Source organism: Pelodiscus sinensis, chromosome 2 (assembly GCF_052426305.1).
Source record: "Pelodiscus sinensis isolate ZL-2025 chromosome 2, ASM5242630v1, whole genome shotgun sequence".
NCBI classification, from domain to species: domain Eukaryota; kingdom Metazoa; phylum Chordata; order Testudines; family Trionychidae; genus Pelodiscus; species Pelodiscus sinensis.
Window position 1 is genome coordinate 131,195,912 of NC_143053.1, and position 14,399 is coordinate 131,210,310.

The window sequence follows — 14,399 nt, forward strand, 5'->3', positions numbered from 1 at the left end:
TTTTGACTTAAGCTTCGCAATTAGTATAGCTCAAGTTGCATAGCTTATTTCAAGTTTAGCCCTGCTGTATACACGTGCCTGGAGTATTACAGGCAGTCCCCGGGTTATGTACAAGATAGGGACTGTAGGTTTGTTCTTAAGTTGAATTTGTATGTAAGTCGGAACTGGTACATATTGTAGGGGAAACTCTAGCCAAACATTTTTTTTAGTTTTGGATAGCATAGGGAAAGGTTAACTCCCCTCTAATGTTTGTTTTGCTGTCTGTTCCCCTGTTCAGAAGATTTCACATCTATTTCTGTCCCTGTGACAAACTCAGGACTAAAGGAGTAACTCATCAAATTCCAAACAGCTCTGCACCATGCTTTGAGCTAATAGCTTTATTTCCACACACCACCCAGGGTTCTAGGAAGAGGGTCCTTTTTTTGCTAACACAATGAGGCCAGCACTTTGTTTGTTTTGGTGGAGTCTTTGTTTGCCCAGGGAGCCCAGCATGTATAGGGGGAGGAGGGGCGGAGAGGCTGCTTTTGTCTGCTGTTCGGCAGCCTGTTGCTCAGGGGAGGGGGCAGCCTGTTGCTGGCAGGGGGGGAGGGGGGAGGCGTGCAGGATGTGAGGCCGCGGGGGGGGGGGGGCAGCGGGCGTGGGGAGGCACTTTTCCTCTGCCCGGCAGCTCTGCGGGATCCCTGTCCCTGTGGCCAGCTGCTGCAGGCAGAGGCCAGTTGGAGCCGGCCGAAGAGGAGGAGAAGGTGGATTCTAGGACCCAGGTGAGCGAGCCCCGGGGACGCTGCTGCGCTCCGGGAGCCCGGCATGTATAGAGGGGAGGAGGGGCAGAGAGGCTGCTTTTGTCTGTTCGGCAGCCTGTTGCTCAGGGGAGGGGGCAGCCTGTTGCTGGCAGGGGGGTGGGGGGGCAGCAGGCGTGGGGAGGCACTTTTCCTCTGCCCGGCAGCTCTGCGGGACCCCAGTCGGAGCCAGCCCGAGGAGGAGGAGGATCCTAGGACCCAGGTGAGCGAGCCCCGGGAATGCTGCTGCGCATGTGCAGGAGTTGCCTCACCCCGTTCATATCTAGGGATCCGACGTAAGTCGGATCCACGTAAGTCGGGGACTGCCTGTATATATATATATTGCTTTGAATTTGCATGCTTTTCAAAACAAGTCCTAAAAGTGCTCAAGCTAATTTTTGTACATTTGAGTAAGTGTTCCCAAAAGCTTCACAATATAGAATTTCAAAGCCAAGTACATCCAGAACTTTGCTAATCCCCATTTCACTAAACTACACACATTATAATTCACATTAAAAATCTGCCCTTATTTTTCCTGGCTTCGAAGTAAAGATTAAATAGCAGAATGAACTGTGAGCTAAAAGGACTCTCACCACATTATTTTTTACAAATATAGTGGTACTTAGAGACTAAGTGCAGATGTCAAAATAAATGACTAAATTATATTTAGCGAGGCATTTTTCTTGTGTTTTTGCTATGTCAACTTAAAACTGCTATGTCAAATTCAGCTCTCTCACTTACAAGTGAATCTCAGTGATGGCAAAAAAAATATTTTGGTTCTATTGTGCAGGAGTAGGAGCTGGATAAGTTGGGAGAACATAGAGGATATATATATATATATATAAGCATAGAATTGGCCTTGTGTTTCTCATCAGCATAGTAAGCTTAGAAATAATAAGCTTATTATTATATCTCCTTTGTGTTCTCACAGTTTATCCAGCCTCTACTCCAGCACAATAGAACCACACACACCCACACCCACCCCCCCCCCCCCCATATTTCCCAGCCATTGGGAAATGGCCTTGTACGAACTTGTGACATTCTACAAATTTAGATTTTTATCACAATAGTCTACTAGCTTCAGATAGTGTGTGTGTACATGTGTGCTTTAATGTGTAGCAGAGTAAATACAAGATGTAAATTTCAGAACACATTTCCACTGCTGGGCTCCAACTTTTATAGTAAGACCTTGCTGTGAAATTTGCTGGTATAAATGGTAGGAAATAATGGGAAACATTCCTATAACTCTTCTTAATAGAAGCACCACCACCTTCATTTGTTACGATGGATTAGTTTGAATAGAATATTTTACACCAAAGTCGGTGCATTGTTGTAGACGAAATGGACACAAGAATTAGACACAAGACTGACAAATTCAGAAGCCTTCTTTGCTTTGTTTTCTGCTTATCTCCCCATTGTAACACATAGATAAAAATACTGTGCTTGCAATATGTACTGAGACTAATAGAAAACTAAATTCAGCTAATATAGGTAGCTGGGTATTTGAGTCCTGTGTACATCCTAACCAATTTACCTTTTTCATTTGAAATTGTGACTTAGATCAGGTCATTTATTCACTGTGAACATTGCTGGCCCTGGGTGGGAAAAAAAGAATTTTATGCTTATGGAAGTATTCCTTGAAGCCTACATAACCATAGACTGTTAGTAATTGAAATGACAACTCCAAAAATAACTTATCTTATGTTAACACACCTTACATTTTACTCTGTTGTAATTCTTTTTTTAGCTCTTGCTGGAAATACACTATGGCTTTCTTAGTATCAGTGCAGACAGCAGGATTCATTAAAAGCTGTTTGAACAGTTTGCAGAGGATGTGCTGTGAAACTCACACACTCATAGTGAATGTTAATTAGCAAAGTGTATCAACAGTGGAGCCCTGGAGCACTTAGAAGACATTTTTCTTTGATTTTTTTCCCCAATGATTCCTCCTGTTTGTAGGAACAGAGAAATCTGTCTAGACCTAGGATCTGGGGAAGTTCTGTTTTTCAGCACTTGTTAGAAATAGATTAGCAGGAACCTATGTCCCTACTAAAGGTGAAAGCTAAACTGTCTTTTCATTAAGATTGCGCTATGCATGTTTCTGATTTTTGCTATTCTCCTTACTGAAAGTTCCATTTACAATATATATCAACCAAGGCAAAATTTGAGTTTACTCTGCACTTGTTTACTTTATATGACTGTTTGATACATTTGTATCATATTCTATGAGTAAAATCGGTTCCTGTTTCACACCATGGAAGCCCGTATAAGGTAAGCTCAGGAGAAAAACAAGTTTTTCCAGATTTTTGCAGATAGAGAATTAGACTGGCTGAATACTGCACAAATTAACCATAAATATATGTTTGGATTTTAAAAAGGATTTTGGTTTGATTATGTTTATACCCCCTTTGTGCTCACTTTCTACAATTAATCAAGTAAACAAACTTAGCGTTTTAAATTTTCACTAAAGGAATGAATTTCTCTCTATGTATATAAAAAAATTCCTGTGGGACGACAGAGTGATGTAATCACTCTGCCCCCAACCTCCACAGAGTCAGAAGGGGAAGCAGCGGCCATGGCTCAGGGTTCCCTCCAGCCCCTCCTTGGGGAGGGTTCTCACTGGCCCCCGGCTCTCCTGAAAGAAGGCCAGAGGGCAGCGGCAGTAGCAACTTACAGCCCCACTTCTACGTCCAAGTCTGTGGACCTGATACTCTGTGACCCAGCATCACTTGAGAGGATGTGAGCCACCAGGACACTACGGCTGTCCTGGAGGGTGGGAGGGGATGCTATAAAGTTTGCTTCTAAAATTAAGCCCAGCTCCCTGGCCAGCCCAGCAACACATAACAAGACTCTTGGCTTTTGTTCTCATGTGCTGCTTGGAGTGCTGCTCTCTCCCCTGCTGCTCTTCACTGGGCCTGGCTGCAGTGGTAGGGGGTGCATTGGAGAGCCAAGATAATGAGCAGACCCCACATATGGGGTGGAGATGACAACACCAGCTGGAGGGGGCTGAAAGGGAAAGTTCTGTCCTGAGCAAGGAGTCTCCACAGCCTGAGGCACCCCTGCATTCACAGCCTCTAGAGGGGGCCAGCCCAAGCCACCTGCTATAGGCTGGGGATGGAGCCCCCCATGGAGAAAGGAGACCTCCCCAGCAGCTGCTACCCCCTTTCATCTGTCCAGTTGCAGCTGCTGCCTGGCTCTAGCAATCCACGTGCGCTCCCAGGAATTGGCTCCCTCCTCTCTCAGATTAGCCAGGCACCCTGCCCAAAGCCCACTCCTGCATCCTTCTGGCCAGAAACCCTGCCCCTAGCCTGCTCCTGACCCCTCTCCACCGCCCAGACATGCTGCCCAATTGGGGCCCAGCCCCCATCTGGCCACAGAATCCTGTCCACAGCCCCAATACTGGGGCAAGTTCTGTGATCCAGCCCCCATCTGGCTGCAGGAAGGGCTGGGAGCAGCCACCCTTCTGCTGTGGCACAGGTATGATGGGAGGCCATGATCCAGCTGTGGTGGACACATGGGGGTTGGCGAGCATAGCAAGCAGGGGGCATAACCCCCTAGTAAACTTTTATTACAAAGTATTTGTAGGCAGCAAATAATGCATAATTTAAGTATTTTAACCTAATTGTAAAAATCATGCCAATCCAGTTGGAAAGATCAATTATTAATGAACAGAAGAAGGGTGGTTCAGTGGCTACAATGCCAGCCTAGAATTCGGTACTCCTGGCATAATTCCCTGCTCCACTGGGCATGTCACTTAAATAGTCTATTCCCCATCTGTAAAAGGGGTACAATAGCAATTCCTTGCCTCACAAGGAAGTGTATGAATCAATATGTTCATATGATTATGAGCCTGTAAGAAACCAAGCCTTCTCCTGAGCAAGCAAAGGATCCGCTGCCATGCTCACAGTCTCTTTTAGGCAGTTTTAGTTCTCAAACATCAGCAAAGCAAAAAAAAAAAAAGTTTTTCAACTCACCCCACAAGATTTTTTTCCCCTTTATCTTTTAGGCTGCCTTAGCTCTCAAGGATTCTTCTCCATGCTTTCTCCCTGGAGGTCGTGTTTTCACTCTCAGGTTCTCACTGCTTTCTCTCTCCCAGGGGACACTGGCAGTCATGCTTTCTGTAGATTCCTAAATCTATCTCATCAGGTTTCTCTCTTCTCTAGGGCCAGGTGCCTTTGTTCGAAAGCTTGCAATACCATCTATATCTTTTGTTATCTATAAAGTGCTACCAGACCATTTGTTGTTTTAAAGTTTATCCTATGCAGACTAACTCAGCTACCCCCTGAAGCTTCTGAACATTCTTAAAGAGTCGTAGGCATCATATGACAGAAGTTCTCAGATACTACGATAATGGAGACCATACATATACTCAGGATATAAAATCATAGAAATATAATGCTGGAAAGACTGATCATGAAAAGTAATCAAGTCCAGTCCCCTGTTCTGAGGCAGAACCTAGTAAACTGAGACATATAACCTGTAGGTGCTTTAAAAGCATATAGATGCTTACCAAACAGATTTCTTTCAAATTTCAGCCCAAAATATTTGAACATTTAGTAAGTCTCGAGGACTTTTCATTAAATTACTACTTATTTTATTTTTATACATTTCTTAATTTCAGGGATCTAGCAAGGCAGAAGCAGAAATTCTGAAATAGTGCAAAGACTTCTTTTGCAGTTTAAGAATCTCTTATATCTCAGGATCTAGGTAGCATTGGAAATAATTTGTGAAAGCCTGTCCTTTTAAACTTCCATTATGTTCCTTGCAAGTTTAGGAGGTTCAATATAGACTTTTAAGTGTTCCAAAGTGAACTTTCAAAGCTTATGAAATTTGCTGGTTTCACACATATTCTCTTCTGATAACTTTGTTTTTGGATTAATTAGGTAAATGAGGAATGCTTCCACTTGCCTCCACCATGTTAGACTGCAGAAAAAAATAGGATCACATTACACGCCTGACTTTCTGGGAAATGCAATATTTTATTAAACTAGAGTGCCAGAGCACGTTTACACTACGTAGTTTCGATTTTGCTGGTCTTCTGGTGTTCAATGTAGTGGGTCTAGTATAGACCCGCTAGATCGAACTCAAAGGGTGCTCCCATCAACGCTAATACCTCCCATTCCTCATGAGGTGTAGGGGAGCCAACAGAAGCATTCCATGTCCTAGCGAAACCAAGCCCTGACCTTGGCTTTATGTTATAAGAGGAAGTTGAATACTAAATATGGTGGTCTAGCTCTTACAATTTAGGAGGAGTTCTTCAGCAAACACTCACAGATGAACAGACAGACATGAAGACAGACAGACCAATGCACAAACTCTTTCAAATATATAATGGATAGAGGAAGTACATAACTTCTTTTAGGCTGACATATGATACATATTACGGTTTTATAAAACATAGTTGTACCATCTTTTTTACTACTTTTGGTCATAAGTAATTCTAGCAGCTTTTCTTAATATAATTCCTGTATTTTACAAACAGCCACTGTAATATGTACTTGGGAAAGAGCCACTTTACATACTGCCATGGTACAACACATGTAGCACCCATCGGTACTTGCAAAGTGGGATATTACTTTAGGAGAGGGAATGAATGGACAGCCAACACAAGATTATTAAATTCTCCTAATCTACTTTTATTTATAAATGTATAATTTTTGCAGATGTTTCTGAATAGAAATGAATTTTGGTATAAAAAACACCACAATTCAAGCTTGCAGAATCAGGATAGCAGCCAAGGATTTTCTCATCACAGTCCTTTTTTACAATGCTTTGCTTGTCCTTCTTCCACAGGAGTCCAGATGGTTTTTCCCTACACAGCTTGACGTGTAAAAGTTACTTTTTCTGTTTGGAATGCTCGCAGCCAAATTAATTTCTAATATAATTCCATTGGTTTTTTGTGTTTGGCTCCTCCCCAAATACATTTTAGCTCTCTTTTCCCCAGTATTCCATGCTGAGATGTCTAGGCGGGAATTGTCTAATGGGTTTGTGCAATAAGACTAGGAAAGGTTTCACAGTTTATTGAGTAGATTAGAACTCAGTGAAAGCAACATTCCCATTATTGTAGCAGCCTACTGTGTGCTCCATAATGTCTATGAAGGTAAGGGGGAAACTTTTATGCCAGGGTGGGGAGTTGCGGCACAGCACCTATCCACTAATTATGGTAGCCACACACTTGAGCAATAAGGAGAACACATGAAGGGACACTGCAGATCATGCCAGGTCCACACTACTGGAAAAAGCTGATGTAAGAGGGAGGGAAAGCAGCATCTTATAATCCCTCTGTGAAGCAATCACACAGGTGTCAGAATAACAGCCTTTTGTTCCAGGAGACATCTCTGGGGTGTCATTGTGAGGCTGCCCTGGACTTCTGCCTCATCCTCACATTCTAGGGGATGGAGACTATGGAACTTGGTTAGGACAGAATGTGGGTCAGCATGAGCCGGAGGGGGTCTCTACATCTTATGACCCTCTTGTGAGTCTACCAGGCATGTCATCAGCTCTGCCATCATCCTGAAGACATTCTCCTGTTTATTTACTTTGCATTCCCAGCATGCTCTTCTGTCCTCACACTGTAGTCACATCTTCATTAGCAGAGTTCTCCTCCACTCATTTAATTGCACCCTGCCAAAGCAGGCAGATTGCATTTGTTAATTGAACATGTCATCTCAATTATGTTTTTGCTGTCAGATCTGTGCTAGCCAAACATCTGGAGGAGCTAGGGGTGTGGACTGTTGCACCTGCTGTAATGAAAAAAGTGAAGGGCAGACTGTACAGTAGATACATTGTGGAATGTAGAACCTAATTTCTTAGCATAAAGGAACATTAGTTCAAGACAATAGGCATTGTTATGTGCAAAGCCAAATGATGTCTTTAAATGCCCACTATGCAGCAAGTACACCACAGAGATCTTAAGTGACATAGTTTGATGGCAGGCATGGTAAGGAACAAGTTGGGGATTTCTCTTTTGCTTCCGCTTTCAAAGCTTTTGTGATATAGTGCTTGCAAGTAGCAAGTCCTGCAGCTAGGCAAGTGTCTGCATTTGCAAAGAGGGAGGCATGGTAGCACGGCAGCAGGACATGTGTCAGGCTCAAGTGTCCCCTCTCTCCATTTGCCAAGAGAATACAACTTGCCACAGGAGTCTGTAGGCAGGAGGGAATCCAGGGATGGTAACAGGTTAGGGGCTCAATCCATGCTTTGTTGGGGATCAGCAAACAGAGGAGTTCTGCTGCTGTTATGCTTAAAAGAAACACACAGGATCTTTTTCAGGGGTATACGGCAACACACCACATTTATTGATAATATAACAAAGTAGCATATGCATTCACACACACACACACACATACTCCCTGCTGATGGAATAGTTACTAGTCTGTTGCTCGGCCCAGCCTATTGGCCAGATAGGTTGGGTGCGAGGAAAGAGCCGATTCTTGCTAGTCCCAACTGATGCTCCATAGTCATAACAGGACAGAACCCAAAGAACCATACAAGACACCCCATTTTTTATAGGATTTTCCCTCCATGCAAGTCTATGCATTTTGCCTTGTAAGGCCTTAATCATTCATTCAGCATCACTATCAGTTTTTCTGCGACATTTATTTATCTGGAAGTTGTTCTCGCAGTCATGTGATATCAGTGTGCTGACAGTCCCTCCTGGGTGTTGTCTTCTGGCAAAACTTGGTATCCGTTCCCTATCAAGGAGTGCTTGCCACTAACTTCAGAGTTCATCAATCTGTCCTGATAGTTTGCGTCTTCAGTGTACGTTCACTTAGTTGATAATTATTTGGTGTTTCAAAGGCTCTGGCCCCTCTTCTGACCATTTGGACATACAGTGGACTTCACACATCTCTCCTAAAACATTCTCTCTCTCATTCACACAAACAATACATTTACACAGTTGCTTCGTGGGACAAAAGGGTGCTTTTAGTCACTTTAACAAAATTACAAAATCTTTCAACGTTAAACTTCTTTCTAGCTATTACAAGACCTTACCTACTATTAACATCACTATGCTTTTCAATATTCCATCTCTTCACTTTAACATCAGAACATGCTAACATCAAACAGAGCTGGAGCTAAGTTAACAAAGCTGCCTGGCCTGTCTGAGGCCTACTTCTTGTGTTTCAGTTTAATCCAAACCTTATGCTATAACATACATTCATTAAAACTAACTTATTATCTACAAAATTACAAGGCTACACTGTGGTATCCCCTGCTTCATACAGGTTGCCATGCACAAACAATATCCATCTTCTCCGAACCACACAGAATTATAGGGAGTGGACGCTGACTGAATGTGGACAAAAATGTGGAACTTATGCCTTGTAGAATGATGCCAGACCACTTACTACTAATTTGGCATGGAAAGGTGTCCTACCATGGAGGATGGAGTAAGGCAGCTATCCCCAGAAACCTTACGAGAAAGAAGAAAGACTACCTCTATGAGAGCTTTATGGAGAAGTGGAGGGAGAATTTCTGTACCATCTCCAGATATGTTAATAAACTGCTCTGGAGAGCCCTCGTTGGGTAGGCAGAGTGGCTGCCACAGATTACTCCCAACTGCCTAAACCCACTTGTGGCATGATTAAAAATATGAATTCACCAGAAGTGCCCTTCCTGCCATCAGGACCCAGCAACAATACTTCCTGGGAGGTGGATGGGCTCCAATTTATAAAAAGATCCCAGCTGTCGGTTAGATTGGATACTCCGCTTGCCTGCTGATCATTCTCTTCCTCTTCCACACAGTCCTCCATGGTATTGCCTGAGGTTGCCAGAGGAGTATTTTGGGAGGAATCCATGGATGGGATCCAGAAACTGGTCTGGTGCCCTCCTAGAATTCTGTGCATCTGCTCATAGAAGTAGCAGGTTTTCAGCACTGACCCAGTCTGTCCATTTGTCTCCTTTGTCTTCTGATATGCCTGTCGGAGCTCTTCACTTTGCACTGCTGGGTATCCCTGGTTTATACTTATTTCACTATGCTCTGTGCAATCTTGGCATAAATATCAGTTATTTCTTTTGCTTCTTCATAGTTCTGCCTGGACACATTGCTCTCCACACCCAGCAATCGGGTCTAGGATATACCACACAGTCCATGCTGGCTTTCGTTTGCAATCTTGGACTTTCATGGCCAGGTGTGCTGTGGAGGTATGCTGCCTGTTCTGAGGTCCTCTCAGCACACTGGATAAGCAGGAAATTAAATTCAAGTTTTCCTGGGACTTCTTCTGTGCACCTGGAGAGCAACAGAATTGAAAGTCCTGGCTAGAGCAATAACACTGGGACATCTCCTGAAGACCAAGAATTTCAACTTTCACAGCCCCACATCTGCATATTTAAAAGTTACTTAGAAAAGTTAGATGCCTTCAAGTCACCAGGGCCTAATGAAATGCATTACTACTCAAGGAGGTGATAGAGGAGGTATCTGAGCCTTTAGCTATCATCTTTGAAAAGTCATGGAAGTCGGGAGAGATTCTAGAAGATTGGAAAAAGGCAAATATAGTGCCGATCTATAAAAAAAATCAAATAAGAACAACCCAGGAAACTACAGACCAGTCAGCTTAACTTCTGTGCTAGGAAAGATAATGGAGCAAATAACTGAGGGTATGTCTACACTACAAAGTTAATTCAAACTAACAGCCATTAGTTTGAATTAACTTTCATAGGCGCTACACATGCAAACCGCTAGTTCAAATTTAATTCAAACTAGCGGAGCGCTTAATTTGAACTAGGTAAACCTCATTCTATGAGGACTAACGCCTAGTTCGAATTAAGTAGTTCAAATTAGGGGCTGTGTACCCACTTAATTCGAACTAGTGGGAGGCTAGCCCTTCCCAGCTTGCCCTGATAGCCACTCTGGGCACAACCAGGTAAACTCTTCTGCCCCCCTCCCGGCCCCGGATCCCTTAAAGGGACACGGTCTGGCTACGGTGCCCGTGTCAGGTGCAAGCCTGCCAGCACCCAGCCAGGAGACCCTGCACCTGGCACGGCACGAACCAGCCACCCGCTGCCACCCAGCCCTCTGCCTCTTCGCGGGACCAGGCTGGCAGCTCCCAGGAGCCTGCCCAGAGCCGCAAGAGGTGAGCGCCCGCCTGCTCTAGTGTGGAGATTGTGGACCTCATCCAGGTTTGGGGGGGGGGGCTCCAATGTCCATGACCTCTGCACTAGGCACAGGAAAGTGACCGTTTAGGGCAGGATAGCTGCCAGCCTGGCCACCAAAGGCCACATTGCAAACCCAGGAACAGGTTTGCATGAAAATCAAGGTGGTCCAGTGGGACCCCCGACCCTGAGCTTAGAACATAAGAACATAAGAATGGCCATATTGGGTCAAACCAAAGATCCATCTAGCCCAGTAGCCTGTCTGCCAACAGTGGCCAACATTAGGTACCCTGGAGGGAATGGACCGAAGACAATGACCAAGCCATTTGTCTCGTGCCATCCATCTCCAGCCTTCCACAAACAAGGCCAGGGATACCATTTCTACCCCCTGTCTAATAGCACTCCATGGACCCAACCTCCTTGACTTTATCTAACTTCTCTCTAAACTCTGTTATAGTTCTAGCCTTCACAGCCTCCTGTGGCAAGGAGTTCCATAGGTTGACTATTTGCTTTGTGAAGAAGAACTTTCTCTTATTAGTTTGAAGCCTGCTACCCATTCATTTCATTTGGTGTCCTCTAGTCCTTCTATTATGGGAACTAATGACGAACTTTTCTTTATGCACCCTCTCCACACCACTCATGATTTTATAGACCTCTATCATATCCCCTCTCAGTCTCCTCTTTTCTAAGCTGAGAAGTCCCAGTCTCTTTAGCCTCTCTTCATATGGGACCTGTTCCAAACCCCTGATCATTTTAGTTGCCCTTTTCGGAACCCTTTCCAGGGCCAAAATAGCTTTTCTGGGGTGAGGAGATCACGTGTACACTGTACTGAAGATACGGTGTACCATAGTTTGATATTTCCCCCCCTCCTTCTTCCCCTGGCTTCCCCCTTCCAGCTCTCTCCTCCCAGGTTTCTCTCTCCCCTCTCCCACCCTCTGTCTTCCCCTCTCCCACCTCCTTTTCCCAGTCTCCCCAAAGGTTAATCCTCCCCCTCCCCAGTTTTGTTAAATAAAGAGAGTTTCTATTTTTGAACACACGTGTCCTTCATTTTGTACATCAGGAAGGGGGGCTAGGGAGGGGTAAGTGGAAGGAGGGGTAAGTGAGGGAGGAATGGGATACGAGCCCCCGATGGGGTGGACTGGGGTGGCTCTGCGGACTCCTCGGGGTGGAAGCTCTCCTGCAGCCCCCTGATTGACCCCCCCCCCGGATAGCAGCCTGCGGCAAGTGCAGCTGGGCTGATGGCCGAGTGCTGTGATGTGCCGAGTGTGGGCATTCAGGGCACTCCAAGTCAGGACTGCTTTGCTGTCCCGCATCGAGGTAGACAAGCAAGCGGGGATCCCTGAGAACTGTCTTTCCGGGGGGGGGGGGTCGTGTCCCTTTAAGCACAGCCCTTGGCTAGCCTGAGACAGCAGCTCCACGCTTTAAGTCCTAATCTGATGCCCTGCAGGCACTGGTTCCGGCCAGCCTTAACTTTGGTTCAGGGTCTACTCAATGTGGACATGCTAGTTCGAATTAGCAAAACGCTAATTTGAACTAGTTTTTAGGTCTAGATGCACTAGTTCGAATTAGCTTAGTTCGAATTAACTAATTCAAATTTAGTTCGAATTAGTGCTGTAGTGTAGACATACCCGGAGGAATTCATCTGCAAACATCTGGAAGATAATAAAGTGATAGGTAACAGCCAGCATGGTTTTGCAAAGAACAAATTATGTCAAACCAGTCTGGGAAACAACCAGGAAGAATTAGAAGTCCTAGCATAGTCAAATAACTGTGATTTGATTAGAATAACAGAGACTTGGTGAGATGGCGCACATGATTGGAACACTGTTGTGGAAGGATATATTCTGGAAGGCCAGGCGGGGAGAAAAGGTGGAGGAGTTGCACTGTATGTAAGAGGGCAGTATGTTTGCTTAGCGTTCCACTATATATATTTAGAAAAGCCTGTTGAGAGTCCTTGGGTTAAGCTTAGAGGCGGGAGCAAAAGAGGTGATGTTATGGTCAGTGTCTGTTGTAGACCACCAGACAAGGTGGATAAAGTAGACGGGGCTTTCATCAGACAACTAAGAGAAGCTTCCAGATCACAGACTCTGGTTCTCATGGGGGTCTTTAATCACCCTGACACCTGTTAGGAGACCAATACAGCAGTACACAGACAATCCAGGAAGTTTATGGAGAATGTTGGGGATAACTTCTTGGTACAAGTGCTGAAGAAACTGACTAGGGGCCATGCACAACTTGACCTGCTGCTCAAAAGTAGGGAAAGTAGAGGTGGGTGACACCCTGGGAAGCAGTGATCATGAGATGGTAGATTTCAAGATCTTGACCAAAGGAAAAAGGAGAATAGCAAAATACACACCCTGGACTTCAGAAGAACAGACTTTGACTCCCTCAGGGAACTGATGGGCAGGATTCCCTGGGATGCTAACATAAAGGGAGAAGGAATCCAGGAGACCTGGCAGTATTTTAAAGAAGCCTTTTTGACGGCACAGGAACAAACTACCCTGATGCATAGTAAGAAAAGCAAATGTGGTAGGTGACCAGATTGACTTAGCAGTGAAATCCCTGGTGAGCTTAAACACAAATAGGAAGCTTAGAAGAAGTGGATACTTGGACAGATGACTAGGAAGGAGTATATTGCTCAAGCATACGAGGTTTACAGGAGCGGTCCACAAAGGCTTCCCCTGTCGACTGACCGAGTCTTGACTGCTGTGCTGTGCCAACAATCAGCTGAGCCAGCACAGCGCAGGAGCCATTTTTATTTTAATGAAGCCGGGGATATTTAAATCCCCGTTTCATTGATTATGTTGGATAGCCTATTTTACATGTCTCTGCCGACAGAGGCATGTAGTCTAGACATACCCCCAGACGCCTTATGGAGTTTGGATGCACCAAGGAAGAACAGGGAGGTAAGACAGAAGCCCACTCTGCAGCAGTGGGGATAGTGGCAGAAAGTAGCCTAGGCAAAAGCAATAGCTAACCAGTGAGTGAGCCAAAGACAGGAGTCAGTGTGTTTTGGTTGGAGATTTTCCCCACAGACTCAATGGCTCAAACTACAGTCAGAAATAGGACCCTGGGCTGGGAACCAGTGAAGAGGAAGGACTTGCCAGGAATGTAACCCAGTCTCCTAACTCTAACCTGGGAGCTGCATTGTCATGTTGACTCTGGCCTTTGGGCTGCCCATCCCTGCAAAACTGGGGCGAGTTGACTCTAGCCATTGGGACACATAGCCCTATGGATTAGGGCAGATTTATTGGCTCTGGCTATTAGGCTATACTGCCTCAGGACTGAAGGCAAACATATAGACACATGCTAGGAAGAACAACGTTGGGAATTGTGCATGAGCTCTCCTATTCCCAAACAGATATGGATGCACTTGCCCCGCACTGAGTGTAGCCTTTCCCAAACATGTCACACTCATCTTCTAAAAGTTGAACCTCTGTGGTCCCAGACTCTCTGGTCTGGCAACATCTGTGGTTAAGAGATTAGGGACACCATCACTGTCCAACCTGGCCAATAGCCATTGATGGACCT

The 14,399-nt window shown here is 45.0% G+C and overlaps 1 protein-coding gene across 2 annotated transcripts in view; it reads left to right on the forward strand.

Moving 5' to 3' along the window:
* CDH18 (cadherin 18) overlaps window positions 1-14,399 on the forward strand; it is a 1,008,237-nt gene that overhangs the window by 244,984 nt on the left and 748,854 nt on the right. Inside the window, exon 1 of one of the 2 annotated variants that reach the window (XM_089776420.1) lies at window positions 619-761. The exons of the other annotated variant lie outside the window; for it this stretch is intronic. The gene's annotated coding sequence lies outside the window, so the exon portion shown is untranslated. Of the gene's footprint in view, window positions 1-618; window positions 762-14,399 lie in introns of those variants that run through there. 2 annotated transcript variants of the gene reach the window in all.